The sequence below is a fragment of the Schistocerca serialis genome, chromosome 4, assembly GCF_023864345.2.
Source record: "Schistocerca serialis cubense isolate TAMUIC-IGC-003099 chromosome 4, iqSchSeri2.2, whole genome shotgun sequence".
In the NCBI taxonomy this organism is placed as follows: domain Eukaryota; kingdom Metazoa; phylum Arthropoda; class Insecta; order Orthoptera; family Acrididae; genus Schistocerca; species Schistocerca serialis.
This window is the reverse complement of record NC_064641.1, coordinates 109,371,097-109,391,675: the sequence shown is the minus strand read 5'-3', so window position 1 is coordinate 109,391,675 and position 20,579 is coordinate 109,371,097. Positions and strand designations below refer to the sequence as shown.

At 46.6% G+C, this 20,579-nt stretch overlaps 1 long non-coding RNA gene across 1 annotated transcript in view; it reads left to right on the top strand.

The window, feature by feature from the left end:
- The window catches only part of LOC126473937 (uncharacterized), an 831,981-nt gene that overhangs the window by 458,375 nt on the left and 353,027 nt on the right, over positions 1–20,579 (top strand). The window contains exon 3 of the long non-coding RNA XR_007586539.1: positions 2,797–2,852. This is a non-coding gene — a long non-coding RNA (uncharacterized LOC126473937). The remainder of the gene's footprint in view (positions 1–2,796; positions 2,853–20,579) is intronic.

Genomic DNA, 20,579 nt, shown 5'->3' with positions numbered 1-20,579 from the left:
TTGATTAGGGAGCACATTTGAAATTCAGATACACTGACGGAAAAAAAATGTCACAACACCAAGAAGGTGTTATCGACGTACACGAAAGTTGGTAGGCGTGTTTCTATATCTCAATGGCGATGTCTATTTAAATTTCGCAGTAGTCACTCAAGAATGGCGCTAGTAGCGCCACTATTAGGATGCAAATCAAGTTTGCTTTAAATACACGCTGTAACGGTCGTGAGAGACAGTTACCATCGAAATTTGATGTGCTGAGTTGATGTTACTCAAGAATGCCCTAATGGGAACAAAGACGCCGCTATCAACACATCACTGAGTTTGAACGACGTCGTGTGATAGAGCTACGAGAAGCTGAATGTTTCCCCTGCGATACTGCAGATGGGCTTTACAGGAATGTTTTCACTGTACATGATTGCTGGCAGCGATGATCAGAGAATGTACGGTCACCAGAAGACCGGGCACTACCGAAAGGGAAGACCATCGTGTTCGGTGTATAGCTGTGGCGCATCGCACAGCATCTGCAGCTCAACCTGAGCAGTAGTTGGTACCGCAGTGACACAGCAAACTGCTACAATTCGGTTAGTTCATGGACAGCTTCGAGCCAGAAGTCCTGTAGCATGCGTTTCACTGACTTCAAACCACCGCTATCTGCGACTTCACTGGTGTCAAGCGAGAGCTCATTTGAGGGCAGGGTGGGGATCTGTTGGGTTTTCTGATGTAAGTTGGTTCTGCACGGTGCCAGAGATGGCCCTGTGTTCAGTAGGAGGCCAGTTGAGGGCTTGCTTCCAAGCTGTCTACATGCTAGACACACTGGAGCTACACATCGAGCTATGGTCTCGGGTGCGATTTCGTATGATAGCAGGAGCACTCTCTTGGTTATCCCACGCACCATGATTGCAAATTTGTACGTCAATCTGGTGATTCGACCTGTCATTCTGCCATTCGTGAACAGCATTCCAGAGGGTGTTTTCCAGCAGGATAACACTCACCCACACGCCGCTGTTGTAACCCAACATGCTCTATAGTGTCGACATGTTGCCTTGGCTTGCTCGATCACCAGATCTGTCTCCAATGGAACACGTATGGGACTCACGGGTGACAGCTCCAGCATTATACCAGACAGTATTAACTGTCCGTGTACTGACAGACCAAGCGCAACAGACATGGAACTCCATCCCACAACGTTTGCATGAGTGCGTTCAAAAATTCTGATTGTCACACCAGCTGTTAACGTACCAGCATTTCACTTTTGCAATGGATTATCCCGGTCTTACATTAACTTCTGATTTTGGAATGTTAATCACTTAAATAATTTACCTATCCAAATGTATTCCCGAAATTTCATTGCTCCATGTTAATTATTTTTTGGTGCTGCTATTTTTTTTTCCTTGAGTGTATTTGTTGTGACATCCCTCTCAGCTGCTGCAAATGAGGAGAGATCAACAACTGGTCTTAGGCGCCACTAAGCGCTCGCCGATTCGTCCCTAGCGAAAGGGTGCATATGGTAATCGTTCGAGTTTACTGAAGCTTTCATTAGCACCTACATAAAGGAGGAGAACTTTCATTAAAAACACGCTGTGAGACGTGCAGAGGACGGACCAGTATGTTTGTGGTTCAGGAGTAGCCAACCCTGTCCTTGATTTATGCAGTAATGAAGAGCACAACTGTATTTTATATTGTAGGTTATCTCGAGAAAATAGGACGATCAGCAGAGAACACTGCACGACAACGACCAACCGAATGTTGCAGAGCGTTTGTTAAGACACTGATTTCATATTCGGTAGGATGGCGTTTGCTCCGTACAGGATTCCAGCGGTTTTCCTCAGTCATTTGAGGCGAATGCTGGGATGGTTCCTTCCTCAAGTCCACAGCCGGGCAGCTGTCCTACCCTCATAAAACCATACCCAAAACTTCTATTCTCAGGTATATTTCTATTTGTTTTAATTGTAAGACCATCCCTTGATGAATAAAGAAATAAAATATGGGCAGCTATTTCACCACTTTAACATTTGAATTATTGTTGTTGTTGAAGCTTGGTCCACATATAGAGAATAACCGATACGATCACTTTTACGTGTTTTAAAAAAAAGCAGATATAAAGTGAGTATGTAGAGGCGAGAACATTTATTTACTAGTAAAAGAGTAGACCACAACAACGTAGATGTTCAGTTAGTCTGCGAATTTATCTCTGGTTGAAGTAAGCAGTAATAATAATTTCACTGGTTCAGTGGCCGACTGAAGGTCTTTCAGTTGGAAGCCACTTCGACTACCTGCGGGTTATTAACCTACCCCAGCCACCCAATAGGCGAAAGGGGACCTACGGGTCAACGTGGAATCCGAACCACGTGCCATTCCTGGTGACTCCCCAAGTAGTTGAGAGGTGATGGTTAGATTAAAAGCGGACTGAAAATTTCCGCGATCTGAGCGGAATTCGATTCTGCGACCTTCCGGTTTCCAGGCACGCGCTCTACCGCTAGACCAGGAAACAGCACCAACAGAGAAGATTTTTTGGCTGATGATAAAATATTAGAAAACTTCCTCTCAATGCTGCCCACACCATTTAGTTAACGCTAAATTCAGTCCGACGGCTGTGTATGTGACACCGTACTAAGTGAGTAACCTACCCAGTGGCTCGTACAGCGCCGTGTAGTGAGGTGCACAGTTCCAAAGCACAATCGGCCAGCCTGTTCTTGATACCCGACAGCACCTATTCACCTGACTTCTCTTGTTTTTTTTCATGTCCCCTCCCAGACCATGCGCCACATGAATACATGGTGTATTTTCCTGTTGTTCCAGGCGCCTCACTGTAACTGTTGGGGATCCTCCCAGGACTGTACATCGCCTGACGCGAGGTAAGTCGCCTGCAGCTGCAGAAGATGCAGAATCTGACTCCCCGCGTCCTCCCACCTTCTCTGACTGCCTGTCACAGTCGTACAGGGAGCAAAGTGTCGCAGCCGCCATTGCAATGAAAGACAAGCTATTCCTCATGTATTGTGCAAAAACATTTTTTATTCCTAGTCACTTTTACGAAATACCTATAGCTGCCAAGTGAATCTCTGTATTCTGATACTAGACCCATCAACAAGTACATCATCAGGTCAAAAAACATCAGCTTAGCTTATGCGTGTATAGTGAATTACGATTTCAGTATCTACCATCTACAAATATATAAGGTCAAAATTGCTCATAAATCTATATTCACCTGAAGACACGATGACTTATGATAGTCTTGTAGATGCAAGCCGATAGCACAAAAAAAGATTCGCTGAGCAACTACCCGTGTGTTTTTCAACACGACGCACATAAAATATGTTACGGCTGTGGAGCACCCACATTCGTCAATAATTATTCTTATTTGTTGAATTATTAGCTCTGTCTATTCTCTCTCTCTCTCTATCTGGCACACACACACACACACACACACACACACGCACGCACGCACGCACACACACACACACACACACACACACACACACACATTCCCGCGCACACACGCGCAGTCGCAACGAGATAGCATAGTACTTGCCCTCCTAAAATTCTGATGCCCCCTCTCGTGATCATTTATAGAGAAGAGCCAAGAACTTCTGTCGTTGAGGCGACTGTTATTTAGAGTACAGAAAGCCGATACATACGTGCGGACCGGCACGCGCTGGAAGCTGGTGTCCCGGAGGAAGGGGGGGGGGGGGGAAGAGGGGCATACGGGACCTGTTCGGAGGCCCCCAGGCGCCGAGAGGTGGCGGCGCCGCCCGCGGACGTCGATGTATGGTGCCCCCCCCCCACCCCCTCCGCATCTCGCACTGACGCGTAACGCATAGAAGCGCTTCCGCCACTCGCTAGTTCTACACTTGGATTGCCGCGCGCGTGGAGGCAACCTAATAATACTCTGCCCCTTGTCAAAGTCGATTATATCAATGTATTTCCCCACTTGCAGCCCATATCTTCGCTAGGGTGATCCCCCGTTCGTGCCTGCTAGGCCTACATTCTTTTGTTACCGCGTCACGGGCCCGCAACGCCACAAGGCGGCGGCCAATGTCATTGTGGGCAGTGATCATAATGTTTTGGCTCATCAGTGCAGGGCAATAATTACGGTATGTGCGTCTGACGGACGACCTTTTTTGAAAAGCTCTTCTTCTTCCAATGGTTAGGTACTCTCCATTGCTACAATGACCTACAATAAACTACTCTTAAAAGGGGAGCAAGTTATTTCGCATTATCTCTGTAGAACTTCACAGTTACCTCATCGAACCTAGTTTCCTCTCCACTGTTGAGTTGTTTAAGTCGATTTTTTGCTTCGCGATCAATTATCCCAATATCTTCAATTTCGGTATTTGTGATTTCGCTGAAAGGACGAACCATGTACGGTATTCCGTGGTGGATGAATTTCGGAACACCAAATTCAATACTTCCGGGTCTCTCTGTCATGTAATTTCGTGTCAGTATGATCACAAAGTGATAAAATAGATTCTTTCTATCCTGACTTTACATGGAATGAGAATTTCGTGGACTGTTTAGTCATATTGTTTCGCAAACTTTCACTTTGAAATTCAGTGACCGTTTCTTACATTCACTCTTCTGACGCTGATTTTGGCTTCATTAAACTTATGTTTTTCTAGCAGACTTTGACTTCGCATAAATCGGACATGTAGCTACCTTAGCCTTCGCAGTACGTTTCTTATACATCCGTTGAACCACGATGAGTATTTTGTATCTCTCACAAACCTGGACGACACATACTCGTCTAAGGCGTATTATATAATGCTTTTAGGGTTTACCCAAATATTCGTCCTCAGAGCTGAATATTTGTTGTCGGCTACGAAGAAACTCTGCAGTTTGCTCCTGTCAGTCTTACTAACCAATAATATTTTCCTACCTTTTTTAACATTCTTTCTGATATCCGTGGTTATTAACGTTATCACAGCGTCATGGACTGTGCGGCTGGTCCCGGCGGAGGTTCGAGTCCTCCCTCGGGCATGGGTGTGTGTGATTGTCCTTAGGATAATTTAGGTTAATTAGTGTGTAAGCTTAGGGACTGATGACCTTAGCAGTTAAATCCCATAAGATTTCACATACATTTAAACATTTGAACCCTCCCGTTGGGGGACATCTATTAATTACGCGAGGGGTTTTCCTTAAAATTTGGACCCTCCCACTCCCCTTGCTGAGATGTGTTGTGAAGATGGAAGTATTAAAAACTTGTTTTAAGCGTTGATTAAAGCAGTTTAAGAAAACCGTGTTTGACTTATAAAGCGTATTGAACATCATTTTTAACACTCGATTAAAAATAGCTTGTATTAAACACGGCAATCCCGGGCAATAATCGGATGGATAGAACAGAGACAGACGGGCAAAATCACCCTGCACAAATAGTATTAAATATTTTGAAGGATCCAAAAAATTGGACTTTTTACTGATATATATATATATATATATATATATATATATATATATATACTCCTGGAAATGGAAAAAAGAACACATTGACACCGGTGTGTCAGACCCACCATACTTGCTCCGGACACTGCGAGAGGGCTGTACGAGCAATGATCACACGCACGGCACAGCGGACACACCAGGAACCGCGGTGTTGGCCGTCGAAAGGCGCTAGCTGCGCAGCATTTGTGCACCGCCGCCGTCAGTGTCAGCCAGTTTGCCGTGGCATACGGAGCTCCATCGCAGTCTTTAACACTGGTAGCATGCCGCGACAGCGTGGACGTGAACCGTATGTGCAGTCGACGGACTTTGAGCGAGGGCGTATAGTGGGCATGCGGGAGGTCGGGTGGACGTACCGCCGAATTGCTCAACACGTGGGGCGTGAGGTCTCCACAGTACATCGATGGTGTCGCCAGTGGTCGGCGGAAGGTGCACGTGCCCGTCGACCTGGGACCGGACCGCAGCGACGCACGGATGCACACCAAGACCGTAGGATCCTACGCAGTGCCGTAGGGGACCGCACCGCCACTTCCCAGCAAATTAGGGACACTGTTGCTCCTCGGGTATCGGCGAGGACCATTCGCAACCGTCTCCATGAAGCTGGGCTACGGTCCCGCACACCGTTAGGCCGTCTTCCGCTCACGCCCCAACATCGTGCAGCCCGCCTCCAGTGGTGTCGCGACAGGCGTGAATGGAGGGACGAATGGAGACGTGTCGTCTTCAGCGATGAGAGTCGCTTCTGCCTTGGTGCCAATGATGGTCGTATGCGTGTTTGGCGCCGTGCAGGTGAGCGCCACAATCAGGACTGCATACGACCGAGGCACACAGGGCCAACACCCGGCATCATGGTGTGGGGAGCGATCTCCTACACTGGCCGTACACCACTGGTGATCGTCGAGGGGACACTGAATAGTGCACGGTACATCCAAACCGTCATCGAACCCATCGTTCTACCATTCCTAGACCGGCAAGGGAACTTGCTGTTCCAACAGGACAATGCACGTCCGCATGTATCTCGTGCCACCCAACGTGCTCTAGAAGGTGTAAGTCAACTACCCTGGCCAGCAAGATCTCCGGATCTGTCCCCCATTGAGCATGTTTGGGACTGGATGAAGCGTCGTCTCACGCGGTCTGCACGTCCAGCACGAACGCTGGTCCAACTGAGGCGCCAGGTGGAAATGGCATGGCAAGCCGTTCCACAGGACTACATCGAGCATCTCTACGATCGTCTCCATGGGAGAATAGCAGCCTGCATTGCTGCGAAAGGTGGATATACACTGTACTAGTGCCGACATTGTGCATGCTCTGTTGCCTGTGTCTATGTGCCTGTGGTTCTGTCAGTGTGATCATGTGATGTATCTGACCCCAGGAATGTGTCAATAAAGTTTCCCCTTCCTGGGACAATGAATTCACGGTGTTCTTATTTCAATTTCCAGGAGTGTATATATATATGTTAAATGCCGCTGAACCTCTACTTTGCAGATGAAGGACAACATTTCTTGTACTTTCCTTTGAGCCACATGATTACGTAACTATTCTGTCTCTTGATTAACACGATCCCTAAAAGAAATCTTAGCTTCCTTCCACAAACGGGTAACTTCTTGCTCCAATGCGCATTTTGATTTGTCGGCATGCCGCTTAACATACGAGTTGTAAAAGTTTTGGCACAAACTCGTGTTGAACACAATATCATCAGCTTTACATGCGTTTCAGTGTACCACCACTGCCTCACCGGCACGCAGTAATACTAACAGGCGTAGCAGAGAACTCCTCAAATCAAATCTAACATTTGCCCGGCATTTGTCTCAAATCGGGTAATCCTGGGCATGCACACGTGTAGAGCATACAGTTTAGTTCAGAGGAGCCGTAATGGTTGGTGGGCACTTTCATTGTCTATGCTCGGGATTAAATATGTAAAACAGAATGTTATCGTTTATAGCAATGTACACTTATGTTCAGAAAAAAAACCAGAACATCCTGAGCGATTAGAGATAGAATGTCCATATTCGCAGGACGTGTTCACTAGTATGATCTCCAGAAGTGATTAGCATTTCAGTCATCTCGGTTCAGAATGTGTCCTGTCGCCTAGTAGGCATAGGGTCCGCCATGGGCCCTGACAACTTGTTCCACGCGTGATGGCATCGACGCGCATAAGGCGAGAATGGCGTCCTGTGGTATTGCCATCCATGCTGCACTCACCTGGTTCCAAAGTTACTCTGTGGTGGTTGGCATCGGGTCACAACGCTGCACCCGTCGTTTCAACATATCCCACACATTTTCGATTGGAGACAAGTGTGGTGATCTACCGGGCCAGGGCAAAAGGCTAACTTCCTGTGGCACCAAGAATGCACATGTTCGTGCAGCAACATGTGGTCATGCGTTGTCTTGCTGAAAAATGGCATCTGGTGTGTTGTGCAGAAAGGGTATGGCTGTGGGTGGCAGGATGTCATTCACTTAGGTCACACTGGTCACAGTGCCTTGGACACACACCACCTGCGATTTGTGGTTGTACCCAATAGCGGCCCACACCGTAAGGCCTTGAATTGGCGCTGTATGTCTTGTGCGAATGCAGTCACTGTAATGCCGCTCCCCCTGTCTGCTGCGAACCAAAATGCGGCCATCATTCTCAAACAAACGCAACTGGGATTCGTTCGAAAACACTATCCTATGCCATTCATGTCCCGAGTGACATCGTTCCATACACATTTGTCGTCTAGCACGTTTCTGTTCATTCCTCAACGGCAGGCGGAGAAGACGACGCTCACGTAACCCATGCCGTAATAAACGACGACGGACTGCCAACCCTAATAGTGTACGACGTGTTACACTCTTCCAATGTTGCGCCAGAGCCGAGGAGAACGCAGATCTGTCCTGCAATGCCATTCGGTTGAGGTGTCGATCTTCTCGGGGGCTGGTCTGGGTGGTCTGGCCTGACCCATCTCGTCGTGTTCTACGGCCTTCCGGGGACCATTCTGCAAACACCCTTTGTCCTGCCGAAACACTTCGTCCCACACTATCAGCAATTTCCCAGATGGATGCGTCACATTCTTTCGTGTCAATAATGCGCCCTTTTTCAAACTCACTTATTCGGCGGTACGGTTCGCGTATACGTTTGAGAGACTTCCTGGACGTCTGCTCAAGCCACGCTGATCCATTACCTTCGGTTTACAGCCACAACGAGAGCCGCAGGCACATTTTACCAGCAGGTAGTGTTGCGCCGCTATATCGCTGTTGACTTCGAACCCGAGGGTCCCACAAGGTGCAAATGCTAACCATCGCCGCAGAACATACAAACGTACATATCCCGTAAATATGAACGTCCAATCTCTATTCGTTCAAGATGTCCTGTTTTTTCTGGTGATGAGTGTATGTTCTGTGAATTAAAATGTTGACATGGTATTTTCATCCCCCCCCCCCCCCCCCTCTTCCGTAAATGAGATGTGGTGATATTTTGAACCCACGCAATTTATGGTCGTCCCCTTGGGACTGCATTAAAGAGACGAGGGGTTTGGCGACGCGTTCAGAACCAGAAAGGCCATCTTTTACTTATCTCTTACTGTGGGAATATACACTAGTGGCCATTAAAATAGCTACACCACGAAGGTGACGTGCTACAGACGCGAAATTTAACCGACAGGAAGAAGATGCTTTGATATGCAAATGATCAGCTTTTCAGAGCATTCGCATAAGTTTGGCGCCGGTGGCGACACCTACAACGTGCTGACATGAGCAAAGTTCCCTACCGATTTCTCATACACAAACAGCAGTTGACTGGCGGTGCCTGGTGAAACCTTGTTGTTATGCCTCGTGTAAGGAGGAGAAATGTGTACCAACACGTTTCCGACTTTGATAAAGATCGGATTGTAGACTAGCGCGATTGCAGTTTATCGTATCGCGACATTGCTGCTCGCGTTGGTCGAGATCTAATGACTGTTAGCAAAATATAGAATCGGTATGTTCAGAAGGGTTACGACCCGTGTCTCTACCCTTCATTCGATCCCTGCGAAACCCTGAATTTCAGCAGAATAATGCACGACCGCATGTTGCAGGTCCTGTACGGGCCTTTCTGGATACAGAAAATGTTCGACTGCTGCCCTGGCCAGCACATTCTCCAGATCTCTCACCAATTGAAAAGGTCTGGTCAATGGTGGCCGAGCATCTGGCTCGTCACAATACGCCAATCACTACTCTTGATGAACTGTGGTATCGTGTTGAAGCTACATGGGCAGCTGTACCTGTACACGCCATCCAAGCTCTGTTTGACTCGATGACCAGGCGTATCAAGGCGGTTATTATGGCCAGAGATGGTTGTTCTGGGTACTGATTTCTCAGGATCTATGCACCCAAATTGCGTGAAAATGTAATCTACGTGTCAGTTCTAGTATAATATATTTGTCCAATGAATACTCGTTTGTCATCTGCATTTCTTCTTGGTGTAGCAATTTTAATGGCCAGTTGTGTAGTAGGACGGATATTGCCTAATATTGGTATGAAGCACCCACCTTCACATGTTTTGTAGTGACTTGCGGAGTATATAAAACTGACGAGCTAAAATGTTATGACGACTGGCCACCACAATTTTCAGTGCCGCCTGGCAGCGTTATGGGCAAGTGACGCGGTAAGGAAAGCAGGTCTACACTGTGTAAGCGGAGCAAAGGTGAATAAAGAGCTATTATAGCGGCGATACGGGCTACCAACGGGAAGATGCACTGACATAAGCGATTTTGACAAAGGTCAGATCGTTACTACTCAGCTCCTAACTCGCAAAAGGCAAAGATGGTCAGCTGTTCGTGTGTCTCTCAAAGTGGTTAATATCGTGAGTAACCGACGGGGTGCTGGACATCCACGCCTCATCACAGAATATGGAGGTCGGAGGCTTGTTCTCTCTGTACACAGCAAGGAAGGCGGAAATATGTGACAGATCTGAAACAGGATAGAATGGTGGTGCTGGCATATATGTTCCGGAGCACACCGTCTAGCGCACGTTGTTGAAGTGGGTACTGCTCAGCAGGCAACGCCTACTTGTTTGCATGTTGACCCAAGGGTATCATCAGTCTCGGCTTCAAAGAGCTTGGAACCATGGTGCTTTCACCGTGGATCAATGGAAACGTCATCTCATCAAATGAGTCTCGTTTTCTCTTATACTAGGTCGAAGGTCGTGCATGGATAAGCTGTTGTCCAGGTGAAATATGAGCTGTGCCACGGACAGAGACCCGGGGTGGGCAATGTTTCGTTATGTGGCTCCCATGGGACCTGTGGTAGTAATAGAAGGCACTACATGGACTACACGGACGTTATAATTATGAATCGTCTACATCCCTTCATGTTTGATGATGATGATGACGTTTCGGATTGTGGGGCGCTCGACTGCGCGGTTATCAGCACCCCTACAAATTCCCAACCTTTACTCAGTCCAATCTCGCCACTTTCATGAATGATGATGGAACTATGAGGACAACACAAACACCCAGTTATCTCGAGGCAGGTGAAAATCCCTGACCCCGCAGGGAATCGAACCCAGGACCCTGGGCTCGGGAAGCGAGAACGCGACCGCGAGACCACGAGTTGGGGACCCCTTCATGTTTGATGTCTTCCTCGTCGACGATGGCACCTTCCAGCAGCATAACAGGGCATCTCAAAAGAGCAGAATTGTGCTGAAGCTGTTCAAACAGCATCATAGTGAACTGATGTTGATGTCATAGGCACCAAATTCGTCTCATCTGAACTCAGTGAAACATATCTGCTATTGGCAAGCCCCTTCTCCAAACCTGCAGACCATTGGCCCATCATATGTGGCAATTGCGAAGAATCTATGCAACATAGAATCGCTGCTGTATTGTTTTCTGAAGATGGACCAACACACTACTAAGCAGGTGGTGGTAATGAAACATCTTAGTGAATTAGAACTGCGCCAGAAGGATATGTGCTGCCATGTGCCCACGAAAGCCAAAGACCCCTGGTTCGAGTTCCATTCTGGTACACAGTTTCAGTCTGCCCGAAAGTTTCATATGTCACTCCGCCGCAGAGTGAAAAACCCAATCACGTAGACATAATGTTTTGCTTCGTCAGTGTATTAGATAGGCACCAAAAAATCGTCGTTCCCATCCTTTCTTTTTTACACATGACTGTCATAAAAAATACACCTCTAATATTTAAGCACAAATGGCATAATGATCTGCAGAAAAAAAGTACTGAGGTCAAGTAACGTAAAGTGAGAGAAACTGGGGAATTGGTTAGTTGTGATGTGAAGTGTGAACTTTCCTGCATCGTGCGTAGAACCCACTTTTCTGGCGCCACGCAGACGTCCCCCAGTATAACAGACCTCACCCAGTGCTGACGTGTGGTACTGTGGTGCACTTCGCTTTGCGGGTGGCGCCGGCTGGGTCGCACAGGTCCCACGTGCCGAGCGGGACGGGCACGTGTCAGGGCACCATCGGCGCCCTGAAGACGCGCCGCGGCGCGCCGGTCGGTGCTGGCACAGAGCCACTCCCGCGTCGTTAGCGGGGGATTCCCCGGAGAGCGCCAGCGCCGTCCAATCAGGGCCCCAGCGCCCCAGATGGCCATCCAATCAGCGCCACCGGCAGCTGGCGGCAGCGGATCCTGTGGGGACTGCCTGGTGTCGTGTGACACGCTGTGCAGTGCTGTGACCGCCTCTGGAGGCCTTGAGCTAATCTTGTCTAATCACTGAAGGGTCCTCTTCCTCTTTCGTCCGCCCCAAAGATTGAGTTCATGTTCACATTCTTTCTCTCTCTCTCTCTCTCTCTCTCTCTCTCTCTCTCTCTCACACACACACACACACACACACTTTTATCAAAAGTATCCGGACACCATATGTAATGTGGAACTGACCATCACGAGAGGCGGATCAGCTACTATAAGAGGAGGCAGGCAGAGCTATGTCGTCAATGGAGGAGCAGTAAGACCAGAATGGGTCCGGCAGGACAGATCAGAGCTCTCAAGGGTGGAACAGTCGTTGGATTCACCTAATAAAACAGAAGTCAACTCATTCCGACCTAAGCAACAGAATGGCAAATAGAGAATTAACTGTAATCTTCTGCAACAAAAATAATGATGTTGTGAACACCCCAAATACTTGGGTGTGATTACTGATAGATCCCTAGCATTTCGTGTAATATCCTCTTCGCCATTGTAAAGTCTTGTACCGTAAGGAAACAAAGGAGAGGATGTTGATGTATGGCTGGTATCCTCTTTGTACAACACAAATGCACACATGAATTAATATGGTTTTTTATTTACAAGAACACAAACTTGTTACTTAACGTGAATAGAGTTCATCTGTTGTGGTGCAAGGTCATCAGTAATAGCCCCCTTACAGAGAGTATCGGTAATCTTGCTATTACAAACTTTAGTCTTGCTGCTGGGAAAGTGCACGTCCCTAATCTGGTCGCTGTGTACTGTCATAGCCTGTGACCTGCTCTGTAGTTGAACTGACAGATGCCAAATTGGAGTGTGAGTGCGTGAGAATCAGGGAGACCCTCCGGTCAGCGTCGGTGGGCGAAATATTTGCTGCCGAGAGTGTGTTGGCGGCTTGTTGGTTGTCGGTGTGTCTCTGGCCTCTCTCGTGAAAGGTGCACTTGATCCAGCTCCTACTACCGATCTTCGCGCTACATGTTTGCCTACTCGTGTGCTGGTGACAGCTTACGCTGGCACATTTAGAAGACACTTAGCACTAACAGGACAGAAGCCAAATCAGAGAAATAACTGACTGGTGCTAGCTAGGGATCTAAAAACCCGAAGAACAACAGCACAAGCATTTGTGTACACTGTCACCGAATACTGTTCTTCTGTTTGGAGTACAAGTAGCCACACTAACAAGATGGTTATGCATCTAAATGATGTGATGAGGATCGTGACAGAAACTCTTAAATCCGCACCGGCACTATGGCTGTCACTACTCGCCAGTATTGCCTCTCCAAATCTCTGACGACAGCGAGAGCAACATACTGATGGTCTAAACTCGAAAGATCAAGAGATTACTTTCCTGTGTATGAAAAACTGAACAACGTACCATGCATTCGATTAAAATCTAGAGAAGCAGTCTGGGTAAACACTAGCCAGTCCACCCTAGAAAGGTATAATCTAAGAGATGAATGGAGAAATGAGTGGACGTCATCCCACGGTCATAAGAAGTTAGGAAAAAGAGATCCGACCGTGCAGCGCCATGGTGCGAACCAACCAAGAAAAACGTGGAGCTGCTTCAGTCGTATGAGAACTGGCCATGCAGCGACTAAAGCAACGGTACACAACTGTGTAATTACTGATGATGACCAATGGGACTGCGGAACATCGGAACAAACACTGGAGTACATTTTGCATGGATGCAAAAAGAAAAGTCATGAATTACTGTAAAGACTTTGTGGACCTAACACCTGCAGCAGTTAACTGGTTGGAGTCTTTGGATATCCATCTTTGATGAAAAATGGATCCCTAAACTTCTTTTGTCTACTACCGGTTTCCAGCTTTCTTTAGTACCTAGGAAGTCCGTGTAATTTGGACCACATACAGTTCATCATCAATCAATCCTGACTGAGTGAACCCTAGCCTTATATTTCCTTGGGTAAGATTCACTAAGGGACATCAATTCATGAATATAAATTTTATTACTTTATGAAACTATTATAGTGACAATAACAAATAGCTGAAATTCAATATCGTGTAATTTGACCTCATCCATGTAATCTATACAACATAGTCGTGTAAACTGAACTACACGATAGTAACCAGTCCATACATAATAAATACAGAGAAGTCAACTGGAAAATATAATAAGCCCATATCAGATAATTATTGCGATTACCGAGCACAAAAATAGAAACTGTTATTTGTATTGGTGCCACGATCCTTTGCATTAATCACACTGAATCCAGTCCTCCTGAAACGATTCCTCACATACAAGATAGTCTCATTGCCATCTGAAGACCCTGTAATTTCAATCATCATTTTCTTTTCTGCAAAAGGCCGTCGCTTATTTGTGCTATAGTAATGGCATCCATCCATCCTTGAGGGATGATGGTGTAACATGCTTGGTTCAAAGTCTGCAGCGTCTGCTGTGGCTAAAAAGTCCCACTCAAGAGTGGCAGTCCGTACTGCAGCTTGGAAATGTGAAATTTGAGGGACTTCGAACAGAAGCCGCTCTGTCTGTTCGCTTTGTCCTATTCCTGATTTGTTCCTGTGTGCGTTCGTCTTCTGAGAGCTTGACGCCGTTGCGCACAGTTACTCGCCACTTGACACGGTCATCTGCAATGCTTTCCCAGCGACTTGGATTGATTCTGGTCTTGGTCAGGTCTCTCTTGCAGACATCCTTGAAACGAAGATGCGGTCGTCCCACTGGCCTCACCCCCTCCTGAAGTTCTCCGTTCAGGATCCATGCGCCTGACATGTCCAAACCATCTTAGACGTCGATGACGAAGGAGAGCAAAGACGCTGGTTGTGCTTGCACGATGAGAGACTTCGGTGTTGGGTACTCTATCTCTCCAAGAGATCCGAAGGATCTTCCGGAGACAGCGGAGATAGAAGCTATTGAGTCGATATTCATGCTTAGAAAGAGTTGTCCACGTCTCATAGCTATAGAGAAGGGTGCTTATACCACAAGCGTTGTAGACTTTTAATTTAGTTTTTGTGGTAAGCAGTCCGTTGTTCCATACTCTGTTTTTCAATCTTGCGATGACAGATGATGCCTTTGCGATTCTGTTAGTAATTTCAGTGTCCATGGACAAGTTGCTACATATTGTGGATCCCAAGTAGGTAAAGTCATCAACTACCTGGAGAGGATTGTCATCAATGCTGATGGATGGAAGGTTGGTACAGCTCTGCGTCATGATCTTAGTCTTTTGAAGGCTGATGAGTAGACCAAATTTTTCACAGACATGTGATAATTTGTTGATTATATACTGCAGCTCATCTTCTGTGTTCGCTACTAGAGCTGTATCGTCCGGATATAACAACTCACGGATAACAACTGTATTTACTTTGGTCTTGGCCATGAGGCGAGCAATGTTGAAAAGATTTCCATCAGACCTCGTATGTAGATACACATCCTCCTCACAGTCTTCTAAGGCAAATCTGAGCAGAAGGGAAAATAAAATCCCAAATAATGTAGGCGCTAACACATACCCCTGTTTCACACCGCTATTAACAGGGAATGCATCTGATGTTTTGCCGTTGAAACATATTGTTGCTTGCGTTTTCTCATGGAAAGAGACAATTATTTGTAGTAGTTTAGGTAAGCCTCCAATCTTCTGCAACAGTTTGAAAAGCCCATTCCTGCTCACTAAATCAAACGCTTTAACAAGGTCAGTGAAAGCAATATAAAGTGGCCTCCGCTGCTCACGATATTTCTCTTGTAGCTCTCTTAAGGAGAAGATCATATCTGCGGTTGATCGGCTAGACCTGAAGCCACACTGAAATCCTGTGTAGATTCTGGAAGCTATGATTTGTAATCGCATTAGGATGACTCTTGCATAAGCTTTCCCGGCTACACTTAGTAATGAAATGCCTCGTTAATTGTTAAAGTCACTTCTGTTCCCTTTCTGTTTATATAGAGTAACTATCCTCGAATTCCGCATACTCATCGGGACATAACCTTCTTCCCAGCTGGTTGTGATAAGTGAATATAAATGTTTGAGAAGAACATACTTGTTATACTTCATAACCTCTGCAGGGATCCCATCTTCAACTGGGGTCTTTCCGCTAGCAAGAGAATCTATTTCTCTACTGAGTTCTTCCATATAGGCATTGCATCTAGTTCTTACATAACTGGCATTTGTTTGATGGCGTCACATGCATCCTTGCTAACTTCACTGTCGGCTGCATACAGCTCGAGGTAGTGTTCAACCCAGCGTTCCATTTGTTTGCCTTCATCAGTAATGACTTCACCCGTCTTGGACTTCAGAGGAGCTGTTTTTCTGACAGTTGGTCCAATTGCTTTCTTAATACCATCGTACATTGCCTTAGCATCCCCAGAATCGGCCGCTTTCTATATACCTGCACATAAATTCAGCCAGTAGTTATTTGCGCATCTCCTGGATGTTTGCTGTGCCCTGTTCTTTGCTTTTCGTAAGTCATCTCGAGTTCTTTCATTTGGGTTTCTTTTATAAGCAAGCAGGGCTTTCCGTTTAGCCTCAGTGACTGGTTCCATTTCTTCCAAATTTTGCTTGTACCAGTCCTTATTTCTTTTTCCTTTTATTTCACAGGCCAATACTGCTGAGCTGTAGATTGCACCCGATAGTTTTGCCCATTTCTTATCAACATTCCTTTCTGCTTGCACGTTTCCTGGGAAAGCACTTTCAGAATGACTGGCAAAATCCTGCTTTCTTTGTGCCTCATGAACATGATCTGTGTTGATACGGGGATGACCTCTCTGTTTAGCGTGGTGATATTTCTTAGGAGTGAGCCTCAATGTGCACGCCACCAGGGCGTGGTCAGTTTTGCAATGAGCACTATGATAACTTCGTGTCAGTAGCACATTTTTGAGACCAGTACGCCTAGCTATGACTAAGTCAAGTTGATGCCAGAGATGAGAGCGCGGGTGTCTCCAGGACACCTTGTGCTGGTCCTCAAGCTGGAAATATGTGTTTGTAATGCAGAGTCCATAAAAGCAGCAAACTTCAAGCTGTCTCTGGCCATTTTCATTCATTTTTCCCACCCCATGATGTCCCAGGCAATTCGACTATATGTCATTATCTGATCCAACTCTAGCATTAAAGGACCCTAGAATATACAGTGTCTCGGTGCTAGGTACCTTGGCTATTCTGTCGCTGAGTAAATCATAAAACAGATCCTTCTGTTCCATGCTGGATGATAAGGTGGGAGCGTACACGTTTAGGATGTTGACTGTGCCGCTTGAGGAGCATATTTTTAATGCAATAATTCGCTCTGTACCACCGGATGGTGGCACAGTACAGTCCAGGAGGGTGTTTTTAACAGCAAATCCTACGCCATGAAGTCTTGTCTCGTCTTGAGACTTCCCCTGCCAGAAGAATGTGTAATTATCCTCCCTGACAGAGTCCGCGTCTGGAAGCCGCGTCTCCTGCAGTCCCGCGGTGACAACATTCAAACGATGGAGCTCTCTGTCAATTACGGCAGTCTTAGTGATTTCTTTTTTATTTTATTTTTTTTAGTAGGTGTACTATATCAACCCGCTTGTCGAATATTACAGGGTTATTACAAATGATTGAAGCGATTTCACAGCTCTACAATAACTTTATTATTTGAGATATTTTCACAATGCTTTGCACACACATACAAAAACTCAAAAAGTTTTTTTAGGCATTCACAAATGTTCGATATGTGCCCCTTTAGTGATTCGGCAGACATCAAGCCGATAATTAAGTTCCTCCCACACTCGGCGAGGCATGTCCCCATCAATGAGTTCGAAAGCATCGTTTATGCGAGCTCGCAGTTCTGGCACGTTTCTTGGTAGAGGAGGTTTAAACACTGAATCTTTCACATAATCCCACAGAAAGAAATCGCAAGGGGTTAAGTCGGGAGAGCGTGGAGGCCATGACATGAATTGCTGATCATGACCTCCACCACGACCGATCCATCGGTTTTCCAATTTCCTGTTTAAGAAATGCCGAACATCATGATGGAAGTGCGGTGGAGCACCATCCTGTTGAAAGATGAAGTCGGCGCTGTCGGTCTCCAGTTGTGGCATGAGCCAATTTTCCAGCGTGTCCAGATACACGTGTCCTGTAACGTTTTTTTCGCAGAAGAAAAAGGGACCGTAAGCTTTAAACTGTGAGATTGCACAAAACACGTTAACTTCTGGTGAATTGCGAATTTGCTGCATGAATGCGTGAGGATTCTCTACCGTCCAGATTCGCACATTGTGTCTGTTCACTTCACCATTAAGAAAAAATGTTGCTTCATCATCTAAACAAGTTTCGCACTGAACGCATCCTCTTCCATGAGCTGTTGCAACCGCGCCGAAAATTCAAAGCGTTTGACTTTGTCATCGGGTGTCAGGGCTTGTAGCAATTGTAAACGGTAAGGCTTCTGCTTTAGCCTTTTCGGTAAGATTTTCCAAACCGTCGGCTGTGGTACGTTTAGCTCCCTGCTTGCTTTATTCGTCGACTTCCGCGGGCTACGCGTGAAACTTGCCCGCACGCGTTCAACCGTTTCTTCGCTCACTGCAGGCCGACCCGTTGATTTCCCCTTCCAGAGGCATCCAGAAGCTTTAAACTGCGCATACCATTGCCGAATGGAGTTTTCAGTTGGTGGATCTTTGTTGAACTTCGTCCTGAAGTGTCGTTGCACTGTTATGACTGACTGATGTGAGTGCATTTCAAGCACGACATACGCTTTCTCGGCTCCTGTCGCCATTTTGTCTCATTGCGCTCTCGAGCGCTCTGGCGGCAGAAACCTGAAGTGCGGCTTCAGCCGAACAAAACTTATGAGTTTTTCTACGTATCTGCAGTGTGTCGTGACCATATGTCAATGAATGGAGCTACAGTGAATTTATGAAATCGCTTCAATCATTTGTAATAGCCCTGTATTTCTAAGCTCCACACACCCCGTGAAGCAGGCGGATAGTGGCGGGACAGCACCTTATTGGCTGGGGGCTGCCCAGCTTGAGGCGGGCGGTAGCTGTCCAATGATATGCAATGATCTCTCCCACCGTCGGAAGTGGCCCCTGGCACTCGAGTCTTACGCCAATTAGACTCTGTCTTGTAATCGGTAACTGCCTCTTCCCGTGTTGTGCCGAAGTCCTTGGACGTCGCTGAAGTGTCCTCTCCAGGATGCTACAAGCGTGAGCGATAAATATGAAGACACGTGAGTTGCCCAATCATCACGGTCTCCCTATCGACCTAATTGATAATATCCAGAGGAAAGGCAAGCCAATACGTCTGGTATCACTTCGGTTGCAGGAGCTGCCGAAAGGGGACGTAGTACGCCTTCCAACCGCCTTTGCATAAGTCCAGAGATTTTTTTTCAGGGTTTTCTCCCTTAGCCTTCATCCCACCCGAGACCAACCACAAGGCAGTGGTGTGTTAAGGTAATTAGAGAAAGAAAAGGAACGGTAACTGAGGAGAGGGTAGGGAATAGGATATATAGGATATAGGATATAAGACGGGTCGTTCTGAGGCACACTTTGTCTGGCTCCTATGGACCTGCCAGTAGCTACGCTACCGCCGATATAGCTCTCAGCTTCCTTGGAGCACACAAACTCTCCCGCCCACATGGACGGTGCTACGATAAGGCGGTGCCCCATGGGAGTGTTATTTGCTCTACACCTTGTCGATTACGTCATTAGGATACCACCATTGACTTCTGACGAGTTCCCGTTGGAATTATTCCACATGCCGTATCACTCTTGCGACGCTTCTTTCTTGAACAATGTATACTGGTTGATGGAAGAGGACTAATTTTGTTTGCTGGAACATAGCCATGAAATGCATCCGACGTGTCTGGGGAGTCTGAGGATTTATGCAGTGAGTGTGTGGTTGAATGAGAAGGTCTGGACGCTTCATTCTTATCTCTTTGAGGTTGAGCCTGTTCGATGACAAACGTGTCTATCCATTGACCATAATCCACTTACTCGGAAACCATTAATTGCTCTTTCTGTAGTCGTTGCCCCAGAGAATCAATGCTACTCCCACTAGGGACGCTATGTGCTCTGTTGTCAGTCGTCTCCCAGGATTCTCCCATAGTTTTGTTGCGATTGCTGACCCAAAGTATGTATTAAACAGTTTGAAGAAAGCCACATCCATAGGCTGCATGCTATTTGTGCAGTAGGATGGCAACAATAACATGATTATCCCATTTTTTCGAGCAATTTCTATGGCGGCTACGCTTGGGGTGTGGCCACTGTGTCCATAATGTACGAACAACACTTTTATTTCTGGAGAAGGCTTGACTGCAGACATCGGCAGAAAGCTTCCGCGTTCATTCATCCGTTTTCTTGGCAACAAAATATTTCCCCTGGAGGTGCTCCAAATGGAAGAGATTCCATCATTCTCTTCCACGGATAGATGAGCGTCGGTGGGACGTAGACTGCTGCCTCACTAACAGTGTGGACCACTGTCACATTTTGCCCTCGTTCGCCACTTGTGAGAGCTCCTACTTGATGTTTTCCTTTCTTAATAAGCACTTTTGCTGGCCGTTGCGAAATTTCGTCCATGTTGAAT